At 38.8% G+C, this 13,343-nt stretch overlaps 1 protein-coding gene across 10 annotated transcripts in view; it reads left to right on the forward strand.

Annotated features, from left to right (window-relative positions):
* The window catches only part of LOC129770377 (small conductance calcium-activated potassium channel protein), a 691,836-nt gene that overhangs the window by 118,515 nt on the left and 559,978 nt on the right, over positions 1 to 13,343 (forward strand). The window contains exon 2 of one of the 10 annotated variants that reach the window (XM_055773172.1): positions 1,711 to 1,775. The exons of the other annotated variants lie outside the window; for them this stretch is intronic. The gene's annotated coding sequence lies outside the window, so the exon portion shown is untranslated. The remainder of the gene's footprint in view (positions 1 to 1,710; positions 1,776 to 13,343) is intronic. 10 annotated transcript variants of the gene reach the window in all.

Here is a 13,343-nt window from a genome sequence, read left to right on the forward strand (position 1 = left end):
ATCAAGCTAATGGAATCAAACTTGGCATAGAGAGGCTTTAGAGATCGATAAACGTTTCTATGGTGGTTCTACACTCCTCCCCCCTCTCTAAGGGACGGCTACATAACTCAAGAAATAATCAAGCAAAAGGAGCCAAATATGGAATATGGAGGTTTTAGGAGGCAATAAATGTATATATGGTGGTTTGATACTCCTTCCCCCGCCCTAGGAGGGAGGGGGGTCGCATTATTCGAGAATCAATCAAACAAACGGAACCAAAATTGTGCATGTGGAGGTTTCAGAGATAGGGGGGGGGGGTGGTTTGCATAATTCGAGAGCTAATCAGGCAATTTGGGTTCAACTTGCATATGGAGGTTTTAGGCAGTAATAATTGTTTCTATGGTGATTCGACAAACCTACCCCCTCTCTAAGGGCAAGGGGACTGCCATACAAATGAAACACAAACTTCTGCATAACTCGAGAACTGATAAAGCAAATGGAACCAAATTTGGGATGTGGGGGTTTTTATGTACGAAAAATTTTTCTATGATGGTATGACACTCCTTCCTCCTTTGGAATGCAGAGGGTGTCCCGTAAAAAAATTACACATATTTCAACCAAACTCTGAAGGAAAATGGGAAAATTCGGAAAATTCAATTCGCATATGTTCTACAATTACATATTGACAAGCGTTTTTAGTCCATTTGATGTTTGATCTTTTTTTCTTTGATCTTCGTTCGAAAATGGAAATGGATTTTAATATGATAAAACGCACTCCTATGTCGTCTTATATCTATATAAATAAAAATGGATCGCCGAATGCGTTGATAAGAGCGCAACTCGAGAGAGAAATTGTCCGATTTAGGGCTGTCTTTATAGATAGAAGGAGATAAAGATATTTCGTGAGCGCAAACATCAAATGGACTAACAACGTATGACACTATGTAATTGTAGAACATATGGGAATTTCATTTTTCTGAATTTTCCCTTTTTCCTTCAGACTTTTCCGAAAATTTTCAATTGTCATGTTTGATTGGAATATTTTTGGTTGAAATATGTGTAACATTTTTATGGAGGGGTCTCTCCATTCCCTAGGAGGGAGGGGTGTCAGACCATCATAGAAACATTTCTTATACCAAAAAACTCTCACATCCCAAATTGTGCTTGAGTAATGCAGAAATTTGTGTTTCATTTGTATGGCAGCCCCCCCTTAAAGAGAGGGGAGGAGTGTCTAACCACCAAAGAAACATTGATTGCATCCTTAAACCTCCACATGCCTAATTTGGTTTCATTTGCTTGATTGATTCCCGGGCAATGCAGAAATTTGTGCATTGCCTCAGAGAGGGGGGAGAGGTCTCAAACTATCACGAAAACCTTCCCCGGCACCTATAAACGCACCAGTTTATTTGAAATGTGGCGATGAAATGTTCTCTCTTCTGGAACTGGAACTGGAAGAGAACATTTCATCGCCACATTTCAAATAAACTGGTGCGTTTATAGGTCGCAATAACAGGAAAAAACAAAAGAAAATATATATATATATATATATATATATATATATATATATATATATATATATGTATATATATATATATATATATATATATATATATATATATATATATATATATATATATATTAGGTGGTTTTGACAGACAGAATCACTTCATAATGAAACAACAGCTATTTTATGAAAAAATACTTCATTCACACTTTTTTTTCTATTTTCAGGTATCGTAAATTCGTGTCCTTAAACGGAAAAATTCAGTGGTTTGGTATCTGCTGCTTTTTCAACGGTAATTATATGAAATTATTTCAAATATCTTGAACCAAACTGGAAGAGAACATTTCATCGCCACATTTCAAATAAACTGGTGCGTTTATAGGTCGCAATAACAGGAAAAACAAAAGAAAAAAGTAATTAACTATTATAAATGATCACAGCGTGGTACTTCATTAAGTTGTATCGCGTTCGATAGATGGCAGACACATTATCAGTCTACCATCGTGCACACTTTCTCCTAGCAGTTATGGAACTTTGAGTTGGTAATCATTCGACAGAATAGAGCATCCCGTCTACTGGGAAATTAATTAATTAGTGAATAATTCCACTTTGAAAATGAGAGCGTACGACTCCGAGGAACTATTGATTAAAATAGAAACATATATTTATTTATGTCGGCATTAATGTGACCTGCAACGAAGATTCATTAAAAGTTAACCAGTTTATTATTTCCAATATGTGTGATTGAGGAATATAGTAATGTATAAGAGAGAAAGGTGTTATTCATTTTCTCAACTGCCACACATCGATATAACGCCGTATTGTACACAGATTAACCGGGTAATCATTGATTAACAACACACGGGACACGGTCAACCGCCGAGTAACTTGGTTACGTATATTTCACGTATTGTCATTTTGAAATACCATACCATGAAACGTAACACGCGTATACATTTAATCAATAGGTATTCGTACGGGTTGTTTATACTCCCACTGCGGTTAACCAGTAGACTAAAAGTGGCACAAAAAAAGACGAGACAAACAGAACCCACATCGCGCCAGCATATGTTGCCTTCTCATCGACACTTAATTGAGCATCATAAATCATCGTGTTGCTCGTACCGAACAAATTCTCCCCCGTTTACGAGGCTCTCGAGCAGATCAAACAAAATTTATTGCTTTCTTGCATATTAGCTTATTCGATTTATCTTTTGATGGTGATGATAATGATGATGGTGATATTGTGTCATTACACTAAGAACGCCAATCGTGCGGGTGCTATTCGCGCTGATCATAAAATTGCTTCTGACATCATAGATGGGCCGACCATTCAGGAGATTCGTTTCTTTCATAAGCGTAGTGCTTGAGCCCATTGCCTGAAAATTTTATAGAAAAAGGTATTTATCTTTCGGGTAAATGACCAAAATTATTGTTATTAAATTTGTGAGAGGATGTGAACCGGAATAATTACGATTCAGTCAATCATCGGTTTAATTTCGAATCGGCTAGATAAAACAAATATACGATATACAAGCATCGATTCTAAAGTTCGTTGGAAAATTAGATTTATAAAGCTATCAAATATATACATCAACCATTAGATTTATGTTATGCACAGAGCCAAACTGAACCGTGCCATTTGCTTTCACCCAAATGTCAACTCAGGAAGCTACGGGTCATCCCACCGGGAGATAAAAGTGGGCAGTTTTTAATGCTGCCACGGCTTGGGCAACCTGAGCAACATGTTTTCGGCGTGTTGCCAAAATTGAACGGGTAGTGTATTTACACTGATGGCATTTTCCTGTTATCGAGTACAGCTCCCAAAGGTATTTCTGCTAATCGCACCCTGTTACTGCCGGGCTCAGTTAATTGATGTATTCATTACAATGCCTTCGGTCATCAATAGGCTTTCTGCTCCGCATTTTTAGCCAACCCCTTATCGATTAATAATGATAATGAGCTACACTGATGAAGGTTGAGTGGGCGGTTAGGGATATCGATATAAATATGGTAATGAGCCATTCGAACAGGGAAATGCTACTTTTCCTGGAAGGCGAATGAACTGAGATTCTATAACCAGCTTTGGGTTCGATCCATGAATTATGTTGAGCGTTTCCCACAATTTATATGTTTCAGTTACTTACATAGAAACATGGTAAATACTCGCTACAAAACAGCAAAATATTCCGCGAAAAGTGCAAACAAACGAAATTTCATTGAACGATGAGATAGTTTGAGGAAAACGAATGAAATGCTACTCATATTCTGAATCACCAGAAACTTCACCGAATCTACAATATAGAACATATAGAACATGACTCGCACATTAATGAAGAGTGAAATACGGAAGACGGAAGTTTCAATAGAATCGGCAACGTCAGTTTGCCGATGTTAACCATGCAAAATGACGTGACATTTTCACTCAATGAGCAAGGAAAACTATTCACTAGAGTACACCCCCTAACGAACAGTCTGCAATTCCTTTTTATCGTTTAACATTTCTATACTAAACCGATCCTTATCCATGATTCCTGTATTACAAATCGTTTGTAGTTCGTGAATAATCGATTCTCATTTCGTTCAGCTTATTGATTGTGGGCACCACTTCGTGTTTTTTTCTGTGCTGCTCTATATGTACAGAGTGATTGGATCATCATTGCATAATGCGTATAAATATGTAGGGCCATTATCCTATATGCTATTAATAAAGGCATTCATGCTTATATGAATACTCTTCATTCATTCGTGCTTTTCCGCTATTGCTAGCCAATCGAATACTACTGAAGTATAACGTTCACACAGGTTTGGTGATAAAATCTGCTGAACTCATGTGGGTGCCATTGGTGGAGTGGAAAAGTAAACATGAAACTATGACCTTGCTTGGGAATTTTCATCATCGACTAACATTCTTACTTTTTCCGTGACAAAATACCAAACGAACAAGGACGAGTATTTAGAGGAAATAATTGAAGACATTGGGCGATACACGAAATAAAAGAAAATTTGTTAATTAGATTATATTGCAGTTACGATTTGTGTTTAATCTGTTTCCGTAGTAATTCATCATATTATGGATGTAAAAAAGTATTATATTTACTGTTCATGACAATTTAATATTTTTCTTTTCAAATTATGATACACTTTAGGAATATGGTCATGTCTGACGTCTGCTTGAGTATAACATTAGGTTATGACGTAGGACTACGTCTAGGGGGTAAAATGAAAATCTAGGCACTGAACATGTAGGAAAAAATTAAAGATTTCGAACACTTATAACCCGAGCATTTCATAATAGATCGCAACGATGTTTACATCAATTGTTAAGAAATATTTTTACGCATCTATCACAATGAATAACATGTTATTTTTATTGAGATGAACAGTTGAATAATTGTGAAATGACAAGCATTGTCCAAACGAACTATGCGCCTCGTTTTGATTGGTCCAAATTGTGATCCTCAAATGGGTCCGACCAAAAGGAGAAACCAGAGTAACAGCGGAATATAATGTTGATGCAAGCAATGGATTATAGTGTAAGCCACTCCCCTTGTTCTACTGCCACTGATTCTACTGTCAAATGAAATACGTTTCGTGCAGCCACATTTTGATAAGAAGCTGCAAGCAATGTCACCGTGGCCTAAGAGCCTCCGCCGGCTGCAGACATTTAATCGATCTATAGTTTTGTGGTTCGAGCTAGCCACCGACCCAACTGAATCGATGCATTGTGCGCGTATGGATATCTCTCCGTACTGATCAAGGAGTCGAGCAAACTATTGGAGGATAAAAAGTGCAGTCTGCGTGGAATCCAAGGCCATTGTTCCACGAATATCTTCAGCTCGACCATCGAGTTTTCATCAATTGGACAACCTAAACCCATCGCTTTCGTTTAATCGATCCAGCCCACAAAAAATTCGATATCGTAAGAACAAAAATGAATCCACTGGCGCTTTTCAAGGCCATCAAACCAGTCAAGTCGAATAGAAAGAAGAAATTTTCCAAAAGTGAGAGCTGAGAGCATTCCCTGCCTCAGAAATACGAACAAAAAACAAACCGAAGATGCCGACGAAAGTATCAAAATCAGCTGGTTCTAAGCCAACACCGAAACCAAATCAGCAGCTGCTAATGCCTCCTCCGAGCTTCATGGGAGTGGATTCGGAATCTGATTTACCAGCAGGACACGCATCAACATGTGCGACTATGCCATCGGGCAGCATGTCAATAAACGAAACACTAGTCTTCCTGCAAGAGGTAGAGAACGAGAATCTGATTCTCCCAGGTTATAACATCCTACGTAACGTTGACCACGCGAGAAGGGGAACGACGATAGCGCTAAAACAACACTCAATTTTCGCACGTTGGAAAGAGCCTAGATGGTCGCCTCATCGCACTGAAAGTGCAAGACACGACGTTGTGTAATATTTACGCACAATCGGGGACAGAATTGCGTGCCGAGAGAGAGCGATCGCATACTATCTCCGACACAACACGGGGCATCTGGTACTCGCCGGGGATTTAAAGTGTGTGCAAACGACGCCACGCATTACAACAATAGTCTCGCTCTACAAGCGACGGTGCGGCTTTTACAGCTGCATGGGGTACCCCATATACCCCTCAACCTCCGCACCAACGTATGTCACGTTCAACGCAGCATCCAGGTTGGATCGCATGTTTGTGAGTCATGGACTTAGTGAACAACTAAGAAGTGCTGCTACTCATGTATGCTCGTTTACCGACCATAAAGCACTGACAGCGCGAATCTGTCTCCCTCACCAAGTGCAAGATCGGAGCTTCTGGTGCTTGCGCCCTCATCTGCTAATACGAGAAAACATGGAGGAGTTTAGAATAAGGTGGCAATTCTGGAATCGTCAACGAAGAAATTTCAGTAGCTGGATAACATGGTGGTTATCTTGTGCGAAGCCGAAAATTCTTGCATTTTTCCGATGGAAATCACGGGAATTATTCAGCGAGTTTGAAGTCCAACATCAACAGCTGTATACCAAGCTTAGAATAGCATGAGACAACTACTATTAAAATCCGACTATGTTTTTTTTTATCCCATTTATTTATTTAAGGCTCATTAGCATTTTAGCTGTAACAGAGCCGAATTTCAATCGTGTACATGTCACATGGTTTTCATATCTATAATTAGCACATTACACAGTTGCCATTCGCCAGTATTTATTCTATACCATTACATATGGTACATTCACACAGTAGCCATTTAGGCGTAAGAGTATTCTGTCTGTTCTTCCATTATCCAGTTGGACCACCGGACAGCGGAGACAGTTGATTGATCATTGTTGAGTTATTTATAGAACAGCAGCCCGATGTGTCTTGCAGAGCAGAGCAGTTGTATGGATGAATCGATCTTATTTCGACCGTGGATCGATCTCCATCGCTGATGATTGTTGCGTGGACGTAGCTATTCTGTAAAAACACAAAGATGGTCAATGAGGGCCCTGAGTTTTGAACTCATGATCGATCACTTACTAAGCGAACGCGCAACCAATGTGGCTACGGAGACCCCCTATCCGATTATGTTAAAGACCATAAATCGGGTGAAAGCGCAAATGCTCACGCATCAGCGGATGTTTTTTCAGAACTTCGCGCGCATTACCGACACATTGGTAGCCGGAGAAAACATTTCCACATTCCAGCTGGGAGAAAAAAGAAAACGATGATAACGAGTATGCGAAATGAGAGAGGCGAATTGGTACGAGGATCCGAAGCAATTGAACAATACGTGTACGAATATTTCAGAGGATTCTACGCAGGTCATGTGGGTAGGAATGAAACAGAAGAAACGTTTGAGCGTGACAGAGTCATACCCTCGGACGACGAAATGAACTCCGCTTTAATGGCAGAGATAAATATAGATGAGATCTACAAATCGACTAAAACGTCAGCAATGAGAAAATCCCCTGGGGTAGATAGTCTACCAATTGAATTTTATAAGAGAGCTTTTGACGTCATCTATCGAGAGCTGAATTTGGTGATGAATGGAACGCTAACCACACATTTCCCCGTTGAGTTTACAAACGGCATCATCGTGCTAGTCAGAAAAAACAGCAAACAGCGAGCTTTCCGACCGATCACACTGCTGAACGTCGATTTCAAAGTACTCAGTAGCATCTTCAAAGCTCGATTAGAACATGTGCTTCAAACTCATCGACTTCCGGGACTTCCGGGCGAAGCGCAAAAGTGCAACAATCCCGGCCGTAATATTTACCAAGCTACTCTCGCAATAAAAGACAGGATAGCAGAATTGATCACGAAAAAGAGAAGAGGGAAGCTCATCTCGTTTGATCTAGACCACGCGTTCGATCGGGTCTCGCATACATTTCTCCACCGTACGATGCGATCCCTCGGCATAAATCAGAGCTTCGTCGGTTTGCTTCAGCGTATTGCCGAAGGTTCTACCTCTCGGTTGCTGATAAACGGTCATCTCTCGCAAAGTTTTCCCATCGAGAGATCGGTTCGCTGTATTGGGAAAACACATTCCGGTTTGCAAAAATACAAACGAGTACAAAAGTACCCGCAGCTTGCATCTAATTTGCAATGCCAATTTCCCCAGGATCCATGATTTTGAAGTCTGTGTTATAGAAACATCCATTCATTCCAGCGATCGTACCTCAATCATTGCGCAATCATAACTGAGTGGATTTGCGAGCGGTACTCGCTTATATACCGATTGGTGTGATTTCAATAGCCTGTTTTGAAAGCATTTTTAAGGCTATTGAAATAAGTTTTTGGATCAAAGAGTAACAAGTCTAGAACGCGTAGACATTTTATCTTTCCAATGAAGTGTTGATCATACAACTTCGTTCAGTTGTTTAGGAGCTATTAACGCTCAAAATCTCGTTCTCCGGTGTAACGCTTTCGTTTTCGAAACTTTGAACTTACACCCAGTATACAAATGAAATACGTAGTCCTACGTCAAAAAAAACCAGTCTACATAATTTTTGCGTTCGCTCATCCTTTCTCACAATACCCATTTCTCGTTTAAGAAATTCTTGAGTAAACATCGTTTGCCAGTGCTCGTAGAGCGGGAATTCCTTCTTAAGATTCATTGCACCTCTAATAAATTGCCGAAAGACGTGGTCTTACGTTGATCGCACTTGATTGAAATATCACAAAACCAAATTTATTTGGTCACAGTGTTTTATGGATAGAAAACTTTAAAATAAACTCTTTCGCTTGAATGTATTTCCAAGGGAAACTGGCAGATTATTTTTCAGCAACGATAACATCTTTTCGGAATCTTCTCGATGCTGGATGGCAACCGAACGAAAATAGTTCCTCGCGTGTATGTGTTTGTGTGGTAGCTGATCCGATGTCTCAAGCGGAACCGTTTTTCGATGCTGATACTCTCTTGATCGCCTTCTCTTTTCCTCCTGATGGATCGATCTTTTCTGCGCTCGCAGATCGAAACAAACTGAATGCGTTTCAGGTCAGGTCAGGTCAGGTCAGGTAATGAATCACTCGATCTCTCGCCGTCCAGCTAGTCCAGCTTACCAGTCGATGTCCTCGTGAAAAATGAATGCGTTTCACCATCAGAATATCGTTTAAGAATGCTTTTTGTCCGTGATTGAATTGAGAGAAGGTGTGGTTTACGATGGCAATTTGGAAGGCAAACTAGAGGCGAGTGAACTCTCTGAGTTTGAAACTTTCAGCGGCTGAGCAATAATCGATTGAAAATTATATGATTTTCGCGATGCGAAACATTTTTCGTTGCGCGCGCATCCAATATTGGATACGCAAATATCCTACTGATGGGAAAGAATAATCTTCAGAAGATATCCTGCTAATTATACTTGACGATAACGATACCCTCTTTCCACCAGTGGTTAATGTTAACTCGATAACCACCTGTTAATTGCACTTGATTGAAAAATCACGAAAATGTATTTGGTCGCAGTGTTATATGGATAGAAAACATTAAAATAAACTCTTTCGCTTGAATGCTTTTTTCAATTCCCAGGGGAAGTGGTAGATTGTTTTTCAGCAACGATGACATCTTTCTGGAATCTTCTCGATGCTGGATGGCAAATAAACGAAAATAGTTCCGCGCCTGTATGTGTGTGTGGTGGCTGCTCCGATGTCTCAAGCGGAACCGTTTGTGGAATCACTTTCCTCCTGATGGATTTCCTTCTGGCCTAAGGTGCACAAACAGGCTCTTGGTGACACCATTCATCCACGCTTTGATGATAAACGAAGAGCTTCACCACAACAGCGACAACATGCTCCAATCGCTGTTCAATTATAACTGAGTGGATTTCCGAGGGGCGCTCGCTTATACAGCGATTGGTGATTTCAACAGCCTGTTTTGAAAGCAATTTCACGGCTATTGAAACAAGTTTTTGGATGAAAAAGTAACAAGTATATAAAGCGTAGACATTGTATCTTTCGAATGAAGTGTTTGTCATACATTTTCGTTCGGTTGTTTGGGAGCTATTAACGCTCAAAATTAGAGCTATTAACGCTCAAAATCTCGGCCTCCGACGTAACGCTTTCGTTTTCGAAAATTTGATTTTACCCTGTATAGAAATGAAAGACGTAGTCCTACGTCAAAAAATGTTGTACTGGTGAGTTCTAGCTCTTAACTTCGAAGAAGACAACATTGTTTACGACTAGCTCTAAAAGCTTAGATGCAGCAGATAGGTGGTTATGGCACGATCAGATATGACAATCTTCCTGATTTATCAGGATTTCCCAGACTTTTTGCACGTTCCCTGACATCCTGACAAACACTCAATTTTGCCTGATTTTTCAGAAATGATCCTGATTTTTCCTGATTTTTTTTTTACTTTTTACTTTATCAGAATGAAAATCATCCATAAAGGGGCTGTCCACATACCACGTGGACAACTTTAGGGGGATAGGGGGTACGAAAATGTCCACGCTTGTCCACGGTGAGGGAGGTGGGGATACGATAATGTCCACGTGGACACGTTAAACAGATTTTTTTTAATACAATCAGATCTGTTCAAATAAACGAAATCTTTTCTGCATTTTCCGCCCATTTCGGGTACTCCATATTTATCCATAAAATGTCGAATATTTTTCCATATCATCGAACTTCTTCACTGAAATATGTATTCTGCATGGAAGTCACATAAACATTGAGCGATCGAGCTTCCATTGGTAGTGAAGGATATTTGTTTTCAACTTCTAAGCTACGTCATATTTGAGCATAAACTGAACTCTGTGTTTCAAATCCAGGTCTACGTGAGAGTAAATTTGACATAGCGAACTGCTGATACATTTGTATCTGCAGAGCATATGTGGGATGTTGATAATATGATGAAATGACCGGAATATTATTAGGAACATTATCCAAAAAAATTGAGAAGGACTTAGCGAAACTAGTACTATCCAAATTTTATAATACCAGCTCAAAAACGATAGACACCCGTTTCTCGGAGATAATCTGCAAGCGAATGATTTTATTGTCAAATAAGTTCCTTCGAATGTTATTCCATGCTTAATTGTAAAAATATTTGCTTGATTGTGCAGTTTTACTGTTGTACTGTCCTTTGATGTCACCGAAGAAATGTTTCTAATTTCAGTTTTTATTGTTGTTTTGGAAACAATCTCCAAGTTAAAACCTTTAGAATTGATTCTCTCGAATGTCAAGCGTTTTGAAGCGCTTTGAAGAAGTAGTAGTTTGGGCAGTTATCATAGTGAGATTATTACACGAATCATTGAATAGATTACCATACGCATTCGAACAAATGGGATGAAAAAGAACGAATTTTTGATTTTTGTAATTTTAACCCACCATTTCGTTCAATTAACAGAGCGTTTCCTGAAGCCAACGATTTCACATATTTTCAAACTCTCAAATATATTGGTAGGAAGTGGTATAAGAAATACTACATAAATAGAATTTGGAACAATCTGAAGCGCGATACAAATAACTTTTCGGGCAATGTTAATGAAAGAATCAAAGAATAAAAAACAACCGTTACTACTAATAAAGCCCATTTGCATTACTTTTTTTGACGTGGGACTACGTCTAACCGGAATATATGGGGAGTAAAATGAAAACCTAAACACAAAACATTCAGGAAAAAATGAAAGATTTCGAATGCTTATAACTCGAACATTTCTTAATGGATCGGAAAGATGTTTGCATCAATTGATAGGGAATATTTCTACGTATCTATCGCAACTAACAAAATGTTATTTTTGATTAGATAAACAGTTGAATAACTGTAAAATATTAGGCGTTATCTAAACGCCCTAACTGCCTCGTTTTGATTGGCCCGATTTACTGTTTCCCTAACACAGCCATCAAAACCAAGCAGCCTTGGGGAAATCGGCATTGCAAATACATGAAAGTAGGGAGAGCTTTTGTTCCCACCGAAATGTGTTCCTTCTAAACCAAGGTGCCTGGGAGAAAATCGGCATTTCAAATTCATGCAAGTCGGGGGTATTTTTGTTCCGACTGAAATGTGTTTCCCTAACACAGACTTCAAAACCAAAGTTTCTGGGGAAATCAGCTCTGCAAATAAATGCAAACTGCGGGTACTTTTGTCCTCGCTTGCTTTTGTGCAGACTGGAATATGTCTGTCCTAAAACGATCTTCTAAACTTAGGATCCTGGGAATATCATGCAGACACTAGAAGCGAATGAACTTTACAGTTTCCAGCAAATTCGTGGTTCGAGAAGTACGTACACTTGAGGGATGTAAACATCAGAGGGAAATGTAAAATAAGATAATCGTTTGATTTTTTTTTTGTCTTTATTAAAGAGAGGCTGGTTAGGCTGGTTCATCAAACGTTTGATAATTCTTCCGTACATATGTTTTGTCCTATACCAAACGTAAGAGGTCTGTCATTAAATTTACTTGTAACGAAGAACAATCTATCACAATGCATGAATTGACTTTACATGGCATTTGTTCAATCTTTTTTCTCACAAAGCAAATATATGGAATTCAATTGAATTTGGAAACTGTTTCATTCAATCAAGAATTTAATCAATACAAACGAATGATTGCTAAGCTAAGGTAGTCCCACGTCAACCTTGCGGTTATATCATAGATATAACCCACTCATTTTTTCCCAAAATAGGTTATTTTAATTAAGATTATAATCAGAATAGCACGATTTTAACGTAGCAGGTCCCGAAAGTAAAGCAGTTTGCGTTGCATCGAAAGAAAGATGCACTGCCTGAGACGAGAATAGTCTAGTGTAATTTTGCCTCAGAATGTTCGCTGGGAATTTGTTAATAACCCATATTTTCAGCACTGGCGTAGTCTTAGTCGATTTATGGAATGGAACGCGTCCTCTGAAAATTCTCCAAACGATGACGGGAAAGGTTTTGTATTGCGCTGACAACAACAGTTAAATTGAGATACTGTAGCTGGATAAAGTACAGTTAAGAAGCTTTCGAACTTTTGCCTACTTCATTTTTTTGAATATGTGATTTGTGGAGACGAAAAAAACTTTTTTTTTTCTATTCATTTGTTCACAAAAAAGAACATGTTTATTTCTTGAATTGTTTTTTTCATCATCAATAAAAACACCAAATATAACATAAGACTAATTTAAAATTGAATATAGGCACAATGCAATTATTTCCTTTTTTTGCAATTACAATGAAGGGTGTGTCACATCAAATTGCATCACGAAAAAAAAAACGCTGTAGAAATTCTCCCAGTAGACCGATCCTTTTGAACATTTTAGACAGTAAAATAAAAACTATTAAACAATTTTTGGCATTTTCTTTTTATTCATACTTCGAGCCCAAGCCCGTATGCTCGCACCTTCCTCTTTACCCCGTCCATAAGGTTCTGTACAACATCAGGTTGTAGTTTTTTTTGAACAGAAATCCATTTTCTCTTGAAGTC

Source organism: Toxorhynchites rutilus, chromosome 2, assembly GCF_029784135.1.
Source record: "Toxorhynchites rutilus septentrionalis strain SRP chromosome 2, ASM2978413v1, whole genome shotgun sequence".
Classification (NCBI taxonomy): Eukaryota; Metazoa; Arthropoda; class Insecta; order Diptera; family Culicidae; genus Toxorhynchites; species Toxorhynchites rutilus.